The 18,124-nt window shown below is 43.0% G+C and overlaps 1 protein-coding gene across 5 annotated transcripts in view; it reads right to left on the reverse strand.

The window, feature by feature from the left end:
* The window catches only part of fhod1 (formin homology 2 domain containing 1), a 329,870-nt gene that overhangs the window by 93,889 nt on the left and 217,857 nt on the right, over positions 1-18,124 (reverse strand). The window lies entirely within an intron of this gene.

Genomic DNA, 18,124 nt, shown 5'->3' on the forward strand with positions numbered 1-18,124 from the left:
ATGGGGTAGATAGGGTAGAGGTAGAGAGATTCTTCCCGCTTAGAAAGGATAGCAGAACTAGAGGGCACAGCCTCAAAATGGGGGGGGGGGGGGGGGGGGTGGCAGTTTAGGACAGAGTTGAGGAGGAACTTCTTCACTCAAAGGGTGGTGAATCTCTGGAATTCTCTGCCCATTGAAGTGGTGGAGGCTACCTCGCTAAATATATTTAAGTCATGGGTAGATAGGTTTTTGACAGACAAGGGAATTATGGGTTATGGGGAGAGAGCGGGAAAGTGGAACTGATTCACTTCAGATCAGCCACGCTCTTATTGAATGACGGGGTAGGCTCAAAGGGCTGGATGGCCTACTCCTGCTCCTATTTCTTATGTTCTTATGTTCTCTGGAATTCCCTCCTGAAATGTCTCAGTCCTGCTTTAAGGCACTCCTTAAACCCTACCAAACTTTTGGTCACTTGTGCTAATATTAGCCTGAATTCTCTGGTGGTTCATGCTGGCGGGATCTTCTGGTCCTGCTGACGGCACATCCCTTTTGCATGTTTCCCAGCATTTTTGGGATGGAGCCAATGGGAAATCCCATTAACAGCAGTATGACCAGAAGATTCCACTGCCAGTAAATGGCATGTGAGAAATATGCCATGAGGAGGCCAGAAAATCCGCCCCCCCCAACACACAATTGTCTTTTGTGAGTTGGTGTCCAATTTGTTTTGACAATGATAGTTTGCCCTATTAAAGATGCTGCATAAATGGAAATTGTTGTTAGATTTGAGGTAGAGTAAAGAAAAATGGAGCAGCAACAGTCTAGTGAGATCAATAAATGTCTACAGCCTTTATAATGGTTGCACTTTGAATGGAAGTGAAGGGGGTCTGTGCAGACTTGAGCTCTGCCAATGAAGCTAACGAGTCAATTTTTACAATGCATTTTTGTGTTACTGAAATCAGAAATATTTTCAAAATAAACCAGAAGCACTCTTTTTAACTGGACATTTTGCCAGATTTCCTCTACAGGAGGTTGTTGTTCCCCTCACGTGTCTTCTGTCTACGTACAGCTGTGGGCAAGAACATTCTAGTAAGTCAGCTCTTAAAGGCCTTAATAGAAAGACAATAAAGGAATGGGGAAAAAGGGGGAAAAATAGAGAGTTCTGGCTGAAGGGTTTGGACAACAAGGCACAAACACCAGCAAGAAACAGATGAAGAGCAAAGCAATAAATGTGAATATTCTATATACAATTTACTGTAAACTAAACATTTTCCCAGCACTTTCATGTTGATTATCCATTTCTATACAGCCCAGAAAAGCTCAACAAATTATAATATTTATTTTTTGTAACTGTGTTTGTATAAATATGAAGGAGGAAAAAATCTACTTCAAAACAAATGGACATTTATACCAAAACCCTGATCATGATCTGGAATAATGACAAAGCTGGATGATTATGGATGAACTCAGCACTATCCAATACTTTCCAAATGGACTTTTAAGAAAAAAAAACCTGAGATCATTTTGAAGAACTCTAAAAATAGCTCAGTTATGCCTTATAAGGAATCAGAGATCCGAGCATTGCTACACAGTTAATCTGTGCGCAGCCAAAACTTCAAAAGCATTATTGCGTTACACAAACAGACAGGTTTCCTAATTTGCGAGCGCCATCTGATTTTTATCTGTCCTATCTGACTTATCTGTGGGTTTTTACACCCAAGTTTCATGTGACAGTGAGCAATGGAAGCATAAAAAGTACAGTATTTTAACACATACTTAGTGGAGCAAAAGAGGAATACGGAAAATCTGAGGAGTGTTTGGCATTCAGCTAATTATACGTTTATCAAACTCTACATAGAGGCAAATCAACAAGAAAATATGAAAGGAATGAAATTTGGTGTACAGATTTCAAAGTAAATGAACAGCCATCTACAGCTAATAATGGCAAACTGCTTCATCCTTTCAGATGCCATCAATTCCAATTAAAGCCTGCATGAAATCATTTGTTCTTTGCTAAAACAAACGTGCGCACGCATTTGCAAATTGAGTTTCTATTCACAACAGCCAAGCTCATTGGGCTGAATTTTACTTTGGGCTTCGGGACCAAGACCTCAAATGGGGATCCCAGGCCTCCACTTGCCAGCTACAACACCAACTCAGTGCTATCCCTGAAGCAGGCCTAACTGGCCACCTCCAAGTACAGGATGTAGGCATTGCCGTCTCAGAGAGCTGGCAGCACTAGATCCTCGGCAGCTCCAGCAGGGGATGCTGAAGCAGGTAAGAGACCTTGAGGAACACTCAAAATGGAGGTGCCCTCGGAGGGAGAAAATTAAAATCAGAGGGTTCCGGCAGGCAGGATCCTTGAGTTGGAGGATAAGCCCTCCCAATGGTTTGTTGGGGCTGCAGGGGTTCTCTTCTGTGTCTGTGAGCCCTTTTTGGAAGATGGAGTTTCTGACTCCAATGGTCTCCTGATCTACCACAGGGAGAATGCTTCCATTAAGCTGGCAGTATCCTGGTAGTTGCTCCATTGTCAGCTAAATGCCAGTGAGCTGGTAATATCACTCCTAATTGAGGCCTTAATGACATCATTGGCTGTTTCACTGATGTTGTCTAGGGAAGGAAACCTACGATCCTTTCCAGGTCTGGCCTACATGTGACTCCAAATCCACAGCAATTTGGTTGACTCTTAATTGGCCTAATAAGCTGTCCAGTTTTATGAAGGCAGTATGAAGCGTAAAGGGAATGCAAGCAGATGACTACCTGGCAGCACCCTAGGCACCGGAAAAGACAACATTTCAACACACGCACGCATGGCATGGAACCAATTAGGGGGCAAACAGATACATTTGTCCTGACAGCATGGGGTGACCTCGCACAATCCTTGTGAAGATGGACTCCCGTCTCCACATTAAGGGTACCCTCCATTGTGTTGTGTGTGACACAAAAACTGTGCTAAATGGGACAGGTTTCAAACTGAGAGAGGTGGTGGTGGTGGTGGTGGTGGTGGTGGTGGAGGTGGAGGTGAGGAGAAGTCATCTCTGGTTGAATGAAGAGTTCAGGGGGGCATGCTAGGAGCAGCACCAGGCATATCTAAAAATGAGATGTCAACTTAGGAAAGCTTCAACTCAGGACTACTTGCATGCCAAACAGTGAAAGCAGCGTGCAAAAGACAGAATAAAGTGATACCACAACTAAGATTGGATCTAAGCTCTATAGTCCTTTCACATCCAGTCACTCTGGTGGTGGAAAATTAAACAACTAACCTGAGGAGAATGCTCCACAAATATCAATGAACGGGAAGCCCAGAACATCTGTGCAAAATAGAAGGGGGAAGTATCACAAATGCCAGTCTTCAGCTAATCTGATTCACGCCACATGATATCAAAAAATGGCTGAAGGTATTGGATACCACAAAGACTAGGGCTCTGCCAACACTTTGGCAATAGTACTGAAGGTTTGTGCTCCAGAATGTGCCACACCCCTAGCCAAGCTGTTCCGGTACAGCTACAACATTTACCCAGCAATGAGGAAAATTGCCCAGGTATGTCCTGTCAGGACAAATTCAACCCAGTCAATTAACGCCCCATCAGTCTACTCTCAATCATCAGCAAAGTGATGGAGGTCGTCGTCAACAGTGCTATGGTGAGGTATTTATTCAGCAATTAGGCAAAAGATAAAGTTTCCATAGTCCCAGATGACCATGGGCTGCTCTCCCTTTTGAGGGGCATAGCTGACTGGTGGTGATTTAACTTTACTGCTGAGGGTCACCACATCTCAGGCGAGGTGCGAAGTTTAGAATGCAGGCCTTCATGAATAACCTCAGCCAGAACAGGAATTGAACCTGTGCTGTTGGCATCGCTCTGAATCACAAATCAGTTGTCCAACCAACTGAGCTAAACCAACTGAGCAATAACCTGCTCGCCGACACTCAGTTTGTATTCTGCCAGGGACACAGCTCCTGACCTGGTCCAAATATGAACAAAAGAGCTGGATTCCAGAGGTGAGGCAAGAGTGACTGCCCTTGACATCAAGGCAACATTTCATCAAATGTGGCATCAAAGAGCTTGAACAAAACTGGTATCATGGGAGAAAAACTCCCTACTGGTTGGAGTCAAACCTAGCAAACTGGAAGATGGTCGCGGTGATTGGAGGTCAATCATCTAAATCCCAAGACATCACTGCCGGAGTTCCTCAGGATAGTTTTCTAATCATAGCCATCTTCAGCTACTTCATCAATGAACTACCCTCCGTCATAAGGTCAGAACTGGAGATGTTTGCTGACGATTGCACTATGTTCAGCACCATTCCGGACTCCTCAGGTACTGAGGCTGTTCCTGCCCACAGGCAGCAAGATTGGACAGCATTCAGGTTTGGACTGTTAAATGGCATGTAACGTTTGTGCCAACCACGTGCTAGGCAATGACCATCTCCAATAATGGCAAATACAACCGCTTCCCTTCTCATTCAATGGCATTACCATCACTGAATCCCCAACCATTAACATCCTAGGAGTTATCATTGACCAGAAACTGAACTGGATCAGCCAATTAAGTACTGTGGCTACAAGGCCAGGTTAAAGGCTGGGAATTCTGTAGCGAGGAACTTACCTCCCGATCCCGCAAAGCTTGTCCATCTGCAAGGCATAAGAAGGGAGTATGATCAAATACCCTCCACTTGCCTGGATGAGTGCTATTCCTGCAACACTTAAGAAGCTCAATATTATCCAGGACAAAGCAATTGGCTGGTGGTGATTTCGCCTTATTGCTGAGGGTTACCACACTTCAGACAAGGGGCAAAGTTGAGAATGCAGGCCTTCATGAATAACCTCAGCTGGTACAGGAATTGAACCTGTGCTGTTGGCATCACTCTGCATTACAAATCAGCCAACTGGGCTAAACCAACTGAGCAATAACCTGCTCACTGACACTCAGTTTGGGTTCTGCCAGGGACACAGCTCCTGACCTGGTCCAAATATGGACAAAAGAGCTGGATTCCAGAGGTGAGGTGAGAGTGACTGCCCTTGACATCAAGACAACATTTGATCAAACACTGATAGGCACCCTATCACCTTAAATATTCACTCCCTCCCATACTGACACACAGTGGCAGCCGTGGATATCCACCAACAAGATGCACTGCAGGAACTCATCAAGGCTCCTTTAATAGCACCTTATAAACCCATGACCTATAATCAACTAGAAGGACAAAGGCAGCAGATGCATGGGAACAGCACCACCTGTAAGATCTCTAAGTCACTCACTATGCTGATTTGGAAATATATTGCATTCTTTCACTGCCACTGGGTCAAAATCCTGGAACACCCTGCCTAACAGCACTGTGGGTGTGTCTATGCCACATGAACTGCAGCAATTCAAGAAGGCAGTTCACCAATTTAATTCAATTCAACGTCGTCATTGTATAGGACACAAATACAAATGCAATGAAAAGTGAGCTTGCAGGCCATCACTTTAAGGGAAACTAGGAATCTCGTGAAGAATTAAAAAAAAGTTAGATGGATTTTTGACCCTTAAGGGAGTTGAGAATCATGGGGGAAGTAGATCAGTCATGATCTTACTGGATGGTGGAGCAGACCAAAAAGGCCCAATGGCCTATTCTTGTTTTTTTTTCCATGAACATTTAATCCATTTGACCAGCTATTCCTGGGAATCTTCTCCAGTGGCGGGATAACATAGGGGAGCCATCCTGATGCAATTCCCTGCTATTTCCCAAATCCAACACCCCCCCACACCCTACACTGCCTGCATTTCCTCCAGGGGACTGGGAAAACTCTGCCCAGCCAACTGGCTGCATGTAGCTCCTGCAAAATTCCAGTCACAACTGAAGTTCAAACCAGTTTTATTCAGTGCTGGCATTAACAGCATTTTTGTTTTACCTCCCTCAAAGTGAAAAACCAAGGAGCAAGTATTTCTGCCATATAAGGAGTGAGGCTATTGGCAAAGACGGCAGATTTTGGAGTTATCGCTGCAATACATTGAACTAATTGTTATTGGGTCATCAACAGCAAGCTTCACACATTTATCTATAAATGATGGATTGACTCTGGTTGCTGATATGAGGAGTCCATGACAGTGTTTTTTTGACAGTGCTTTTTTAAAACTCTTCCAAAAGAAAGGAGGACTGTTCAGATATCCAGCTGTTAACCTCTTGCTTTGCACAGCCAAAGTTTTGCTTCCCAGCAGCTGTCATTTCGTTTGGTCAAGAGACCAGAATTCAACTCCAAATCGCAAATTCTCCAAATATACTAATACGTTTTGGTTTGGAAAATGAACCATACGGAAGATGAAAAAATGGTGAATAACGTTATGAGATGGAACAGGAACCAATAGAGAGCACAAGTGCCAAGTATTTCAGAAACAGAGATCAGTAGGAAAAGAACATCAAACTCCTACACAGGATGTAATAAAAACTCACCCTCCTCTACCCAAAGTGCCACAATTTCAGTGAGTGATCCTAGTAATAAATTGAGCTATTTTCCAGGTCATTTCCAGGTGGAGTTTAATTTAGACAAATGCGAGGTAATGCATTTTGGTAGAATAAACCAGGGCAGGACTTACTCAGTTAACAGATAGAGTTATAGAACAAAGAGATCTAGGGGTACATGTTCATAGTTCCTTGAAAGTGGAGTCACTGTGGACAGAGTGGTGAAGAAGGCATTCAGCACAATTGGTTTCATTGGTCAGAACACTGAATACAGGACTTGGGATGTCTTGTTGAACATGTACAAGGCATTTGTAAGGCCACACTTGGAATACTGTATGCAATTCTGGTCATCCTATTCTCAAAAGGATATTATTAAACTAGCAACAGTACAGAAAAGATTTACTAGGATGCTACTGGGACTTGATGGATTGAGTTATAAAGGAGAGGTTGAATAGACTGGGACTTTTCTCTCTAGAACATAGGAGGCTGAGGGGTGACCTTATAGAGGTCTATAAAATAATGAGGGACATAGACAAGGTAGATAGTCAATATCTTTTCCCAAAGATAGGGAAGTCTAAAACTAGAGGGCATAGGTTTAAGGTGAGAAGGGAGAGATACAAAAATATCCAGAGGGGCAATTTTTTCACACAGAGGGTGGTGAGTGTCTGGAACAAGCTGCCAGAAGTAGTTTTTAAAGAGCATTTAGATAGTTACATGGGTACAATGAATATAGGGGGATATGGGCCAAATGCGGGCAATAGGGATTACCTTAGGGGCATTTTTAAAAAAAAAATAAGCACGGCATATACTAGTTGGGCCGAAGGGCCTGTTTCCATGCTGAAAACCTCTATGACTCTATCTATGACTTTAAGTCCTCAATGGCAAATCAGGCAGGAGATACTTGTGTGATACCAATGCCTGTGATGAAAGGATGACAGATGAAGGCTGTAGCAATGGGGAGATCCCCAGTCATCAAGGTGATTGAGGAAATCCTCTAACTCCCCATCAAACGTCATCCTAGAGTCCCACCAAGCATGGATGAAGTCAAAGCCACCATTAAACACATTAAGAAGGGAAAAGCTGCAGGAGTGGGTGGGATTCCAACAGAGATTTTCAAACTTGGAGGAGAAGAGATCACCTGTCATCTCCATCAGCTATTCCTGAATATGTGGGATAAAGAAGAATTCCCTGCCAACCTCAGGGATTCATTATCTCCATCACCTTTGGGAAAGGAGACGAAGTGGACTTGGGGAACTACTACAGAATCTCCCTACTCTCCATCACCAGGAAGTTTATCACCTGAACTCTCGCTAGCCGCCTTCTCCCAGTCTCTGAAGTAATCCTTCCAGAAAGCCAGTGTGGCTTCGGACCAAACCATGCACCTAATTTTCACGGCTTGACAACTTGTTCTGTTCTCTAAGCATGACAACACTCAGGAGGTCCCTTGAGCTTCGATGTATGAAGAAGCTGAATTGGCACACAGTTAAGCATTGTAGAAGGTGCTAGATCATGGCTCTAACAAGGAAGAGCTGCAAGCGTATCAGGGTATTTGCTTAAAAACAATTTACACTATTGACAGTTTGTACATAGTGTGTTATCAGGAAGATGCATCTCCCCTTGGGGCTACATGTCTGTTTCATACAGTATCATGATTTGATTTGGTTTGACCTTGCATTCGTCTGCCTGTTATCCATGCCACATCATCTTGTGGCCCATACATTAGTAGATCCATTTTGTTAACCATTTACACCACATGATATCTCCTGAAAATTTGTACAAATGAATGCACTGTCTACAGAATTCTCTCTCTCAAACAAAGTTCCTCCAATAAAATTACCAGTTTTACTTGATCCACTCTCTTTTAAAAAAAAATAGATGCACAACAAACCAGCTCCTGAATAAAAATGAGAAGTTACTGTTTCAGGTAACAGTGCCATCAGCAATGAGAAGTGACACCCAGGACCTCTTCATTTTTCTTGCATTTTTTTTCCTCTTAATCTTAGATTTTCCTATATATCGAAAGCAGGTTAAAGTTAATCTCAACTTTTTTCAAAGCTGATGTTGATGATTAGAATCTCTTTAATATGGGGCGGTACAGTGGCACAGTGGTTAGCACTGCTGTTTCACAGCACCAGGAACCCAGGTTTGATTCCTGGCTCTGGTGACTGTGTGTGGAGTTTGCACGTTCTCCTTTCAGTGTGGGTTTCCTTCAGGTTCTCCTTCAGGTTTCCTCCCACACTCCAAAAATGTGCGGGTTAGATGGATTTGTCTTGCCCCTTTGTATCCCAAGTGTAGATTAGGGGTGTTAGTGGGATAAATACAGGGGTTGCAGGAATCATAGAAATCATAGAAATACAACAATCCAGAAAGAGGCTATACGGCCCATCAAGTCTGCACCGACCACAATCCCACCCAGCCCCTACCCTATATCCGTACATATTTTACCCACTAACCTACGTATCTATGGTCAATTTAGCAAGGCCAATCAACCTAACCTGCACATCTTTGGATTGTGGGAGGAAACCGGAGCACCTGGAGGACACCCACGCAGACACGAGGAGAATGTGCAAACTCCACACAGTGTGACCCAAGCCAGGAATTGAACCCAAGTCCCTGGAGCTGTGAAGCAGCAGTGCGAACCACTGTGCTGCCGTGCCTGGGCAAGATGACTCGATAGGCCAAATGGCCTTTTTATGCACTATAGGGGCTCGATGATTCTAATAAGGAAATTGTACCACTGAAACATAAATACTGATGATTACATGCACTATTCTTTCAAGTGTGTTAGGGGCTCCAAATAATTTAGAGGGAGTGTAGCTGTAACCAATTTTGCAATTATTTTCGAAGGGTGAAAGTACAATCACAGCACATCAGCACCTAGTGTGTGATTCTGTTTATATTCCATACCTTCCTGAGGAGGTTTAGGAAGTAAGTGGTCTTAAAATGCACTAATACTTTGTTACAGCTGTAAAACATCTGTGGAGCGGGTGTGTAAGTCATGCTTTGACATATTTTGTTCCTGGCAACCGTGGGTCAGTGCCTTTTGTTCACCGATGTGATCTCTACTCTGGAATAATTGACTTCACTGCGTGAGGAAGGACAATGTTATTAGTGAAACTGCAGGCCCCTTTCTACCACATGGAAAACAGCCCCTCCAGAGCTTTATTGCTTGACTTGCTGATTTACACTTCACTCCCTGGTATGCGAGGAGCAGCCATTATAAATCAACCACCGTACATGAACATTCAATCAGCACACCAACAGGTGTTATAGAATCCCTACAGTGCACAAAGTACCATGCACATGACATCAATCTAGAATTGATGATGTTTTATCAAAATCATGCTGCCACAAGTACCTACCATGCAGTGACCAGACTTAAATCAGCCACCTGCACTCAAAGAAAGGCAATTCTTGCTGGTCCCTCGTCTAACAGAATACAATACTTTTAGTAAAAGAAAAATACAGTGGGTGCAGGAAATCAGAAAGGGAATGTTGGAAAAACTCAGGCCTGGCAACATCTGCCCAAAGAGGGACAGAGTTAATGTTTTCAGTCTGTATTACAACTTCAGAATTGAAGAGAGTGAGAAATGTACTGTGTTTTATGCTGTTGTATAGAGGGGCTGCACAATGGCTAGCACAGTTGTGTCTCAGCATCAGGGATCCAGGTTTGATTCCAGCCCCAGGTGTCTGTATGTGTGGAGTTTGCATGTTCTCCACATATCTGTGTGGATTTCCTCTGGGTGCTCCGGTTTCCTTCCACAGTCCAAAGGTATGCAGATTAGGCGGATTGGCCATGGTAAAAATGTGTGGGGTTACGGGAATAGGCTGGGGTGGAATTCTATGGATTCTAAGCTGGTTTTGCTCTTCTTAGAGATGAGACAGTTGAAGGAAGATTTGATAGAGGCATTGAAAATCAAGCGTGTCTGGACAAGTGTAGAAAACAGTTTCCATTAGCAGAAGGTCGAGAAGCAGAAAACAAAGATGAATAGGGGCAAAAGAACCCTGAGAATGTGGTGGAGACAGATTTAATTGTGGTTTTCAAAAGGAAATTGAACAAGAGAAACGTTTGCAGGGCTAAGGGGGCAAAGGCTGGGGAGAGGGACTAACAAGAGTTGCTTTTGCAGGGAGCTGACCCTAGCATATAGGCCGAATGATCTACTTTTGTGCCTTAACTATTCTAAGATTGTATGATTCTATACCTGTGCTCCTTGGATTCTGACTTCCTTTGCAACTCCAATTCCTTTTGCCCCACAGTGGTGGCCATTCCTTTACCTGCTCAGAACCCAAGCTCTGAAATGCCCTCCCGAAATTTTCCACTTCTCTCTCCTCCTTTATGACGCTCCTTGAAACCTGTGGCTGCAAAATTGAGCTCCTTAGTGCTTGTGGCTTCATCTATACATGCTCTTTTGTACTAACAGGTTGTATGATAAGACTGTGCACACTTCCACTGTGCTGAACTCCACTCTGGTGATGGCAGTGGCACTGGCATTACCGGCATGCATTGGAAGTATGCAGAATAGGCAGACTGTGCTTTGATGACAGGACCACCATTTTGAACCAGATTGCTGGAGTTAATGCCTTCTGTTAAATATTCAAGCAGAAAGAATTCCCTCCCCCATCCCCACACTTGTGCTATTTAAAGGATCATCAATAACTTGAGAATAATTGCTGATTAATTTCTGGCTCTGTAAAATTTCGGTTGTAGTTGGTGATATCAACAGGGGTGGCGTTTGCACTTCCAGAGGGCCGAGACTGTGACTGCAAGAATCAGCCTGCAGTCATGCATGCTATAGTCACTTTTTTATTTGTTCATGAGATGTCAGTGTCGCTGGCTGGGCCAGCATTTATTGCTCAAGCGCAATTAAGAGTCAACTCCATTGCTGTGGATCTGAAGTCACATATAGACCAGACCTGGTACGGACAACAGACTGCCTTCCATAAAGGAAGAATTAAGGAAAAGAATTAAAGGAAAAGTTGGTGGATTTGCATTGCTGGCTAAAGATGAAATTAATACAACAGTGAGAAAGGATATTGGCTGTGACAATGTGGAGTTTGGATAGGTAGAGTCGAGAAATACAAAGGGGCAAAAAACGTAAGTGGGTGCAATCTGCCCTGACGATGCTGGGGATGGCATTAAACACAAAATTAGAGATGCATGTGGTAAGGGAATATCGGTGATTAAGGGTGATTTTAATCTGCACATAGATTGGGCAAATCAAATTAGCCACAATTCCATAGAGGAGGAATTCCTGGAGTGTATAAGAGATGGTTCCCTTAACCAATATGTGGAGGAACCAACTAGAGAGCAGACCATCTTAGACTGGGTACTGTGTAATGAGAAGGGAATCATTGCCAATCTTGCTGTATGAGACCCCTTGGGGATGAGCAACCATAGCACGATTGAAGTTTTTATCAAGATGGAGAGTGAAGTAGTTGATTCAGAGACTAGGGTGCTGAATCTTAATAAAGGAAACTATGAAGATACAAGGTGTGAGTTGGAGTTGATAGATTGGGGAAAGTTACTTAAAGGAATGACAATGGATAGGTAATGGCAAATATTCAAGAAACGCATGGAGAAATTGCAGCAATTGTTTATTCCTGTCTGGCACAAAAACAAAATGGGTAAGAGGGCCAATCCAGAGCTTACAAAGGAAATTAAAGATATTATCTGATCCAAGGAAAAAGCATACAGACTGGGAACAGTTTAGAATTCAGCAAAGAAGGACCAAGGGATTGATTACGAAGAGGAAAATACAGTACAAAAGTAAGCTTGCAGGGAACATAAAGACTGACACTAAAAATTTCTATAGATACGTGGAGAGAAAAAGGTTGGTGAAGACAAATATAGATCCCCTACAGACAGAAATGGGGGAATGTATAATAGAGGCAAAGAAATGGCTGAGCAACTGAATACAAACTTTGGTTCTGTCTTCACAAAAGAGGACACCAGAAATGTTGAAGAACGCAAGATTTAGTGAGAGGGAGGAACTGAGGGAGATCAACATTAGTAGAGAAATGTGCTGGGAAAATTGATGGGATTGAAGGTGGATAAATCCGCAAGTTTCAATAATCTACATGCCAGAGTACTTAAGGAAGTGGCTCTAGAAATAGTGGATGCGTTGGTTGTAATCTTCCAGGATTTTATAGACTCTGGAGCAGTCCCTGCAGATTGAGGCTAGCTAATTTACTCCAATATTCAAAAACAGGTAAGAGAAAACAGGGAATTATAGACCTGTAAGCTTAACATTGGTAGTGGGGAAAATTCTCAAATCCATTATCAAGGACTTTACAATGGAGCATTTAGAAAGCAGCAACAGGAATAGACAGGGTCAGCATGGATTTATGAAGGGGAATTTATGCTTGACAAATCTGTTGAAGTTTTTTGAAGATGTAACTAGCAGGGTTGACAAAAGAGAGCCAGTCGATGTGGTATATTTGGACTTTCAGCAAATGTTTGACAAGTCTTGTGTAAGAGATTATCATGCAAGATTAAAGCACATGGGATTGGGGAAAATGTATTGAGATGGATAGAAAACTGGTTGACAGAGAGGAAACAAACAGCAGGAATTAATGGGCCCTTTTCAAATTGGCAGGCAGTGGGGTGCCACAGGGATCGGTGCTGGGACTCCAGCTATTCACAATATATATTAATGATTTGGATGAGGGAACAAAGCGTAATATCTCAAAGTTTGCAGATGTTACCAAGTTAGGTGGGAGCATGACTTGGACAGGTTGGGTGAGTGGCAAATCAATGGCAGATACAGTATCATTTGGATAAATATGGGGTGGAATCAAAAACTTTGGAAGTGAAAACAAGGAGGCAGATTACTATCTGAATGGCTGTAAATTGGGGGAGAGGAGTGTGCAGCAGGACTTGGGTGTCCTTGTGCACTAGTCACTGAAGGTAAGCATGCAGGTGCAGCAGGCAGTAAAGAAGGCAAATGGTATGTTGGCCTTCATTGTGAGACGTCTTGAGTACAGGAGCAGGGATGTGTTGTTACAATTATACAGAGCCTCGGTGAGGCCACACCTAGAATTTAATGTGCAGTTTTGGTCTCCTTTTCTGAGGAAGGATGTTCTCGCTCTCCAGGGAGTGCAGCAAAGGTTTACCAGGGTGATTCTGGGAATGGCGGGACTGATGTACAAAGAACAAAGAACAACCCAGCACGGGAAACAGGCCCTTCAGCCCAATGAGCCCGCGCCGCCACATCCTCCTCCACCTACCCTGCCCTGCGTGTCTGCGAGTGGAACCCCTAACTTAGCCAGATTCAGGGGAGAATAGTGTCAATTTGGTAAACCAATCAGCCTAAGAGCACATCTTTGGGGTGCGGGAGGAAACCGGAGCGCCCGGAGGAAACCCACGCAACCACAGGGAGAATGCGCAAACTCCCACAGACACTGGCCCAAATCCATGTATCTGCACAGCTAGCAGTGCTAGTCACTGAGCTATTGCGGCGCCCGTCTACCGGTCCAGGATCAAGCACACACACCGACATGAAGTACTAGGCCACTCCCGGAACCTCCAAGAGCAGCCCACGCACGACCCACCGTGTGCATGCCCCTCGTTTGACAACAAGGTGGACCTCCACCTGCGGAATAAAAAGACAAAAACGTTAACATATAAGTCTGCATTTCCGGTGTCTCCCGAGGCTCTGACCCTATTTAATACCCCCTACTATAACCCTCCATCCTTGTTTCGCTCACGTGTCTATCTAAGTAAACCTTAAACAAGTCCAACGTTCCTGCCTCCACCACCCTACTCGGTAGCGCGTTCCATACCCCCACGACCCTCTGCGTAAAGAACCTTCCTCTCACATCCAAATTATACTTCTCCCCCCTCACCCTTAGATCATGACCTCTCGTAATTGTACCCAGTCTAGGGAGCAGCCTCTCAATATTGACTCTATCTATTCCCTTCAGTATTTTATATACCTCTATCATGTCTCCCCTCAATCTCCGTCTTTCCAAGGAGAAAAGTCCCAGTTTCTCCAACCTTTCCTCATAACTCAGTCCTTCCATGCCAGGCAACATCCTGGTATACCTCCTCTGCACCCTCTCCAGAGTCTCCACGTCCTTCTGGTAGTAAGGTGACCAGAACTGGACGCAGTACTCCAAATGCGGTCTAACCAATGTATGAGGAGACACTGATTAGATTAGGATTGTTTTCATTGGAGTTCAGACAAATGAGGGGGAATCTTATAGAGACTTATCAAATTCTTAGAGGACTAGACAGGGTATGTTCCCAATCATGGGTTTGTCCACAATCAGGGGTAGACCTTTTAGAACGGAGACGAGGAGACATTTCTTCACTCAAAAAGTGGTGAGTCCATGGAATTCATTACCATAGGAAATAGTTGATGCCAAAATATTGAAAGTATTCTAGAGGTGGCTAGATATAGCACTTGGGGCAAACAGGATCAAAGGTTATGGGGAGAAAGCAGGATTAGGCTATAGAGTTGGACGATCAGGTATGATTGTGATGAATGGCGGAGCAGGCTTGAAGGACCAAATGGCCGCCTCCTGCTCCTGTCTATGTTTTCATGTGGTTGATCACCACTAACACATTTGCTTTGCAAAGCCTAGTGCCAGGTTTGAGCTGGATTCCATCAGCATCCTTGACACTGACATAAGATTTTTTGGCAGGTTCCCAAGGCACCAAGTATTTCAATGTTCATGCCTGTCAGTCTTTTTCTATACACTGTCCAGTGCCCTCATCCGCGTTCTTTGCCGAACAAGCATTCTGCTATCCTTTCCACCATGTACAAACCCTGCCTCAATATCTTTCTCTAAGGTACATGCAGTGTCAGTCTCTGAGCTGGTGGGTGCAGGTATGAGATTGAGTAACAGTGTCTGCTCTTTATCAGTCCTTTGATTGTCCTAAATTTTAGGCTCTCACACAAGTTCTTATCCACATGGCACTTCAGGTATCTGAAATGATTCAGGCTGAAGCCAGGGGAGTGGGGCCATGAATTCTGTTTGGTTTCTACTGCCTGACAAATTTTGGTTTAGTTTTCAGCGCCTGGTAGGGTTTTGGTTTGGGTTCTGATGCCTGACAGGGATTTTGATTATTGCTACCATATAATCTGATAAAACAATTCAATAATGACAGGAATACAAATATCACGTGAATGACGAGAATAAGTGGCTTAATCAATTTATTGGGTAATCTATTTGTGTGTTATGGTCAACACCACATATAGGGAAGTGCTATAGGATAGAAACCTGACAAGTATATGTTTATTATCTACATTACTCATTATCTACATTGTTAAAAATATTTACTTTGAGTGAAAATTAAAAATTTATGTGCAGATGTTAATGATAGGTTGATTATGTGGTTAAAGATACATAGGTGTTAGAAATTGTTTGACAAAGGACTGGGATCACATATCAATGGTGGTGTCAACTGAAACACTGGGATATTAGTTAGAAGGCAGAGACCTTCGTGGCTGGATCCTGTGGATAAACTTTCTATCAAAGAATTGTGTTTTGTTTCGTACTTCGCCATGTTGCACTCGGATCCATTCAACAACAGATAGCAGACATAGAGTCCTACAATGCAGAGGAAGGCCACAATCCCATCCAGGCCCTTTTCCCATAACCACATGCATTTATTCTAGCTAGTCCCCCTAACACTAAGGGCAATTTACCATGGTCAATCAACCTAACCAGTGTAGCTTTGAACTGTGGGAGGAAACCCGAGCAGACATGGGAGAATGTGGAAACTCCACACAGTCGCCAAAGCCAGGTCCCTGGTGCTGTGAGGCAGCAGTGCCAACCACTGGGTCACCGTGCCACCCTATGCGGCAAACGCATCACATGTTGCAATAATATCAGTAAAAGACTCTCCCCCTCACAGTAATGTCTGCTCTCACTTGTGATACTACTTCCATGCAACGCAATAAGTGATATTAAGTGATGTAAAAATTTATCTTCAGTGTATTTCAAACTCCTCTTGTAAACTGTATTTGTAAACTTCATTGTGAAAACAATTGGCTTCTTGTGGGCACAGGTCCAATAATTGCTTTGGTGACGTTCCAGGCAACCAATCTCCACTGTGTTTAATCAGGAAGATAAAACATGACGGATGTTGACAATGCAGCTGCCTGGGATCAGCTTTACACTGCAGCTATCAGTTTCTACTACTCAATCTGTCACTCTCTGAAGAGGGAAATGAATCATTGTAAATGTAGCCAGTGTGAATCTAAAACAACGTGAGGCTATAATTGCCTGAAGTAAATTTAGATGATTTCATAATTGAGTCACGCTGCTAGGTATGCATGAGTACAAATCTGAAACCATCCCATATTGTTGCAAGATGTATACAGTATATAAAATTAGCAACATTAAGAGACAATTTCACCTGTGGCAATATACTTCTCACCACTTGTAGCAGATGCACTGATTATTACTGTGACTTTCTGCTATACATGGTCAGCAGTAAACCAAAAATATGTGACCAGCACTTTTTTTTTTAAAGAAGAGCAGGAAATCTTACTTACCAATTGCGTCTCTTAATTGTTAGCAGAATTTCAACACTGAGGTAATGGTACATTTAATGAGGTGCGAACAACTGATTGGAACAGCATTAAGAGCTGACATTGCCTCAAATCAGCAGAGTCTTTTAAACTGGTAAGTGCTTACTGAACTGCTCAAGACAGTCGGTGTGCTTAATGAGCTGTAACTTGCTGAAGCAGGATTTTTAGTGGCATCTTCCATTAAAGTTTATTTATTAGTGTCACAAGTAGGTATATATTAACACTGCAATGAAGTTACTGTAAAAATCCCCTAGTCGCCATACTCTGGCACCTGTTCGGGTACATGAAGGGAGAATTTAGCTTGGCCAATGCATCTAACCAGCATATCTTTCGAATTGTGAAAGGATCTGGAGCTCCTGGAGGAAACCCGTGCAGACAAGAGGAGAATGTGCAAACTCCACACAGATAATGACCAAGTGGGAATCGAACCCAGACCCACTGTGCTGCAATGCCATCCTTTCCCCTTGGATATTTCAGTTTATGTTTCTCCATAAAAACTTGTTGAAAATGCGAGGTAATAATGTCACAGCAAGGGAAAAGGGGGCACCTGGGGCCTGAGTGAACATGGCAAGCACTTATCAGATTGAAAGATTGTGAAATTAACAGCAGAAGAACTGAGGAGGAAGTATAAATTAGAGTGGGTGAATTCAATGTCAAAAAGAAAGGGGAAAAATGAGACTGATTGGAAAAGTAAGCAAATATTTAAAAAGTTTCCAATAATTAAAGCCTAAAGGAATGAGATTTCAAACTTGGAATCATTCACTTTCAGTGCCAGAAGTTGATTCACAGTAATTAATATTTACAGATCATTAAAATGAAATGAACAAGAGACTTAACTCTCTGGTGTATTCATTTCATATCTGCTATGTAATTGCAGCAGCTTCACACTATATATTGTACATTCATGATAAGCCAGCTAGATGTCATTTCCATAAAGTTAACGGCAAAGCAACACAACTGGGGCATCAACCTTTTGGATATCTGTATTTAACATTACATTTGCCTTTCGCATAAAGTTGCATACAAATAACGGCAAAGATCGTCAGCCTTATCATTATTTTGACCCAATATGTTGCACATTTCTAACTGACTCTTATGGTAATGTTAAGTTTATTTATTAGTGCCACAAGTAAGCTTACATTAACACTGTAATAAAGTTATTGAGT

Source organism: Carcharhinus amblyrhynchos, chromosome 4 (assembly GCF_965287045.1).
Source record: "Carcharhinus amblyrhynchos chromosome 4, sCarAmb.v2.hapA, whole genome shotgun sequence".
Taxonomy (NCBI): domain Eukaryota; kingdom Metazoa; phylum Chordata; class Chondrichthyes; order Carcharhiniformes; family Carcharhinidae; genus Carcharhinus; species Carcharhinus amblyrhynchos.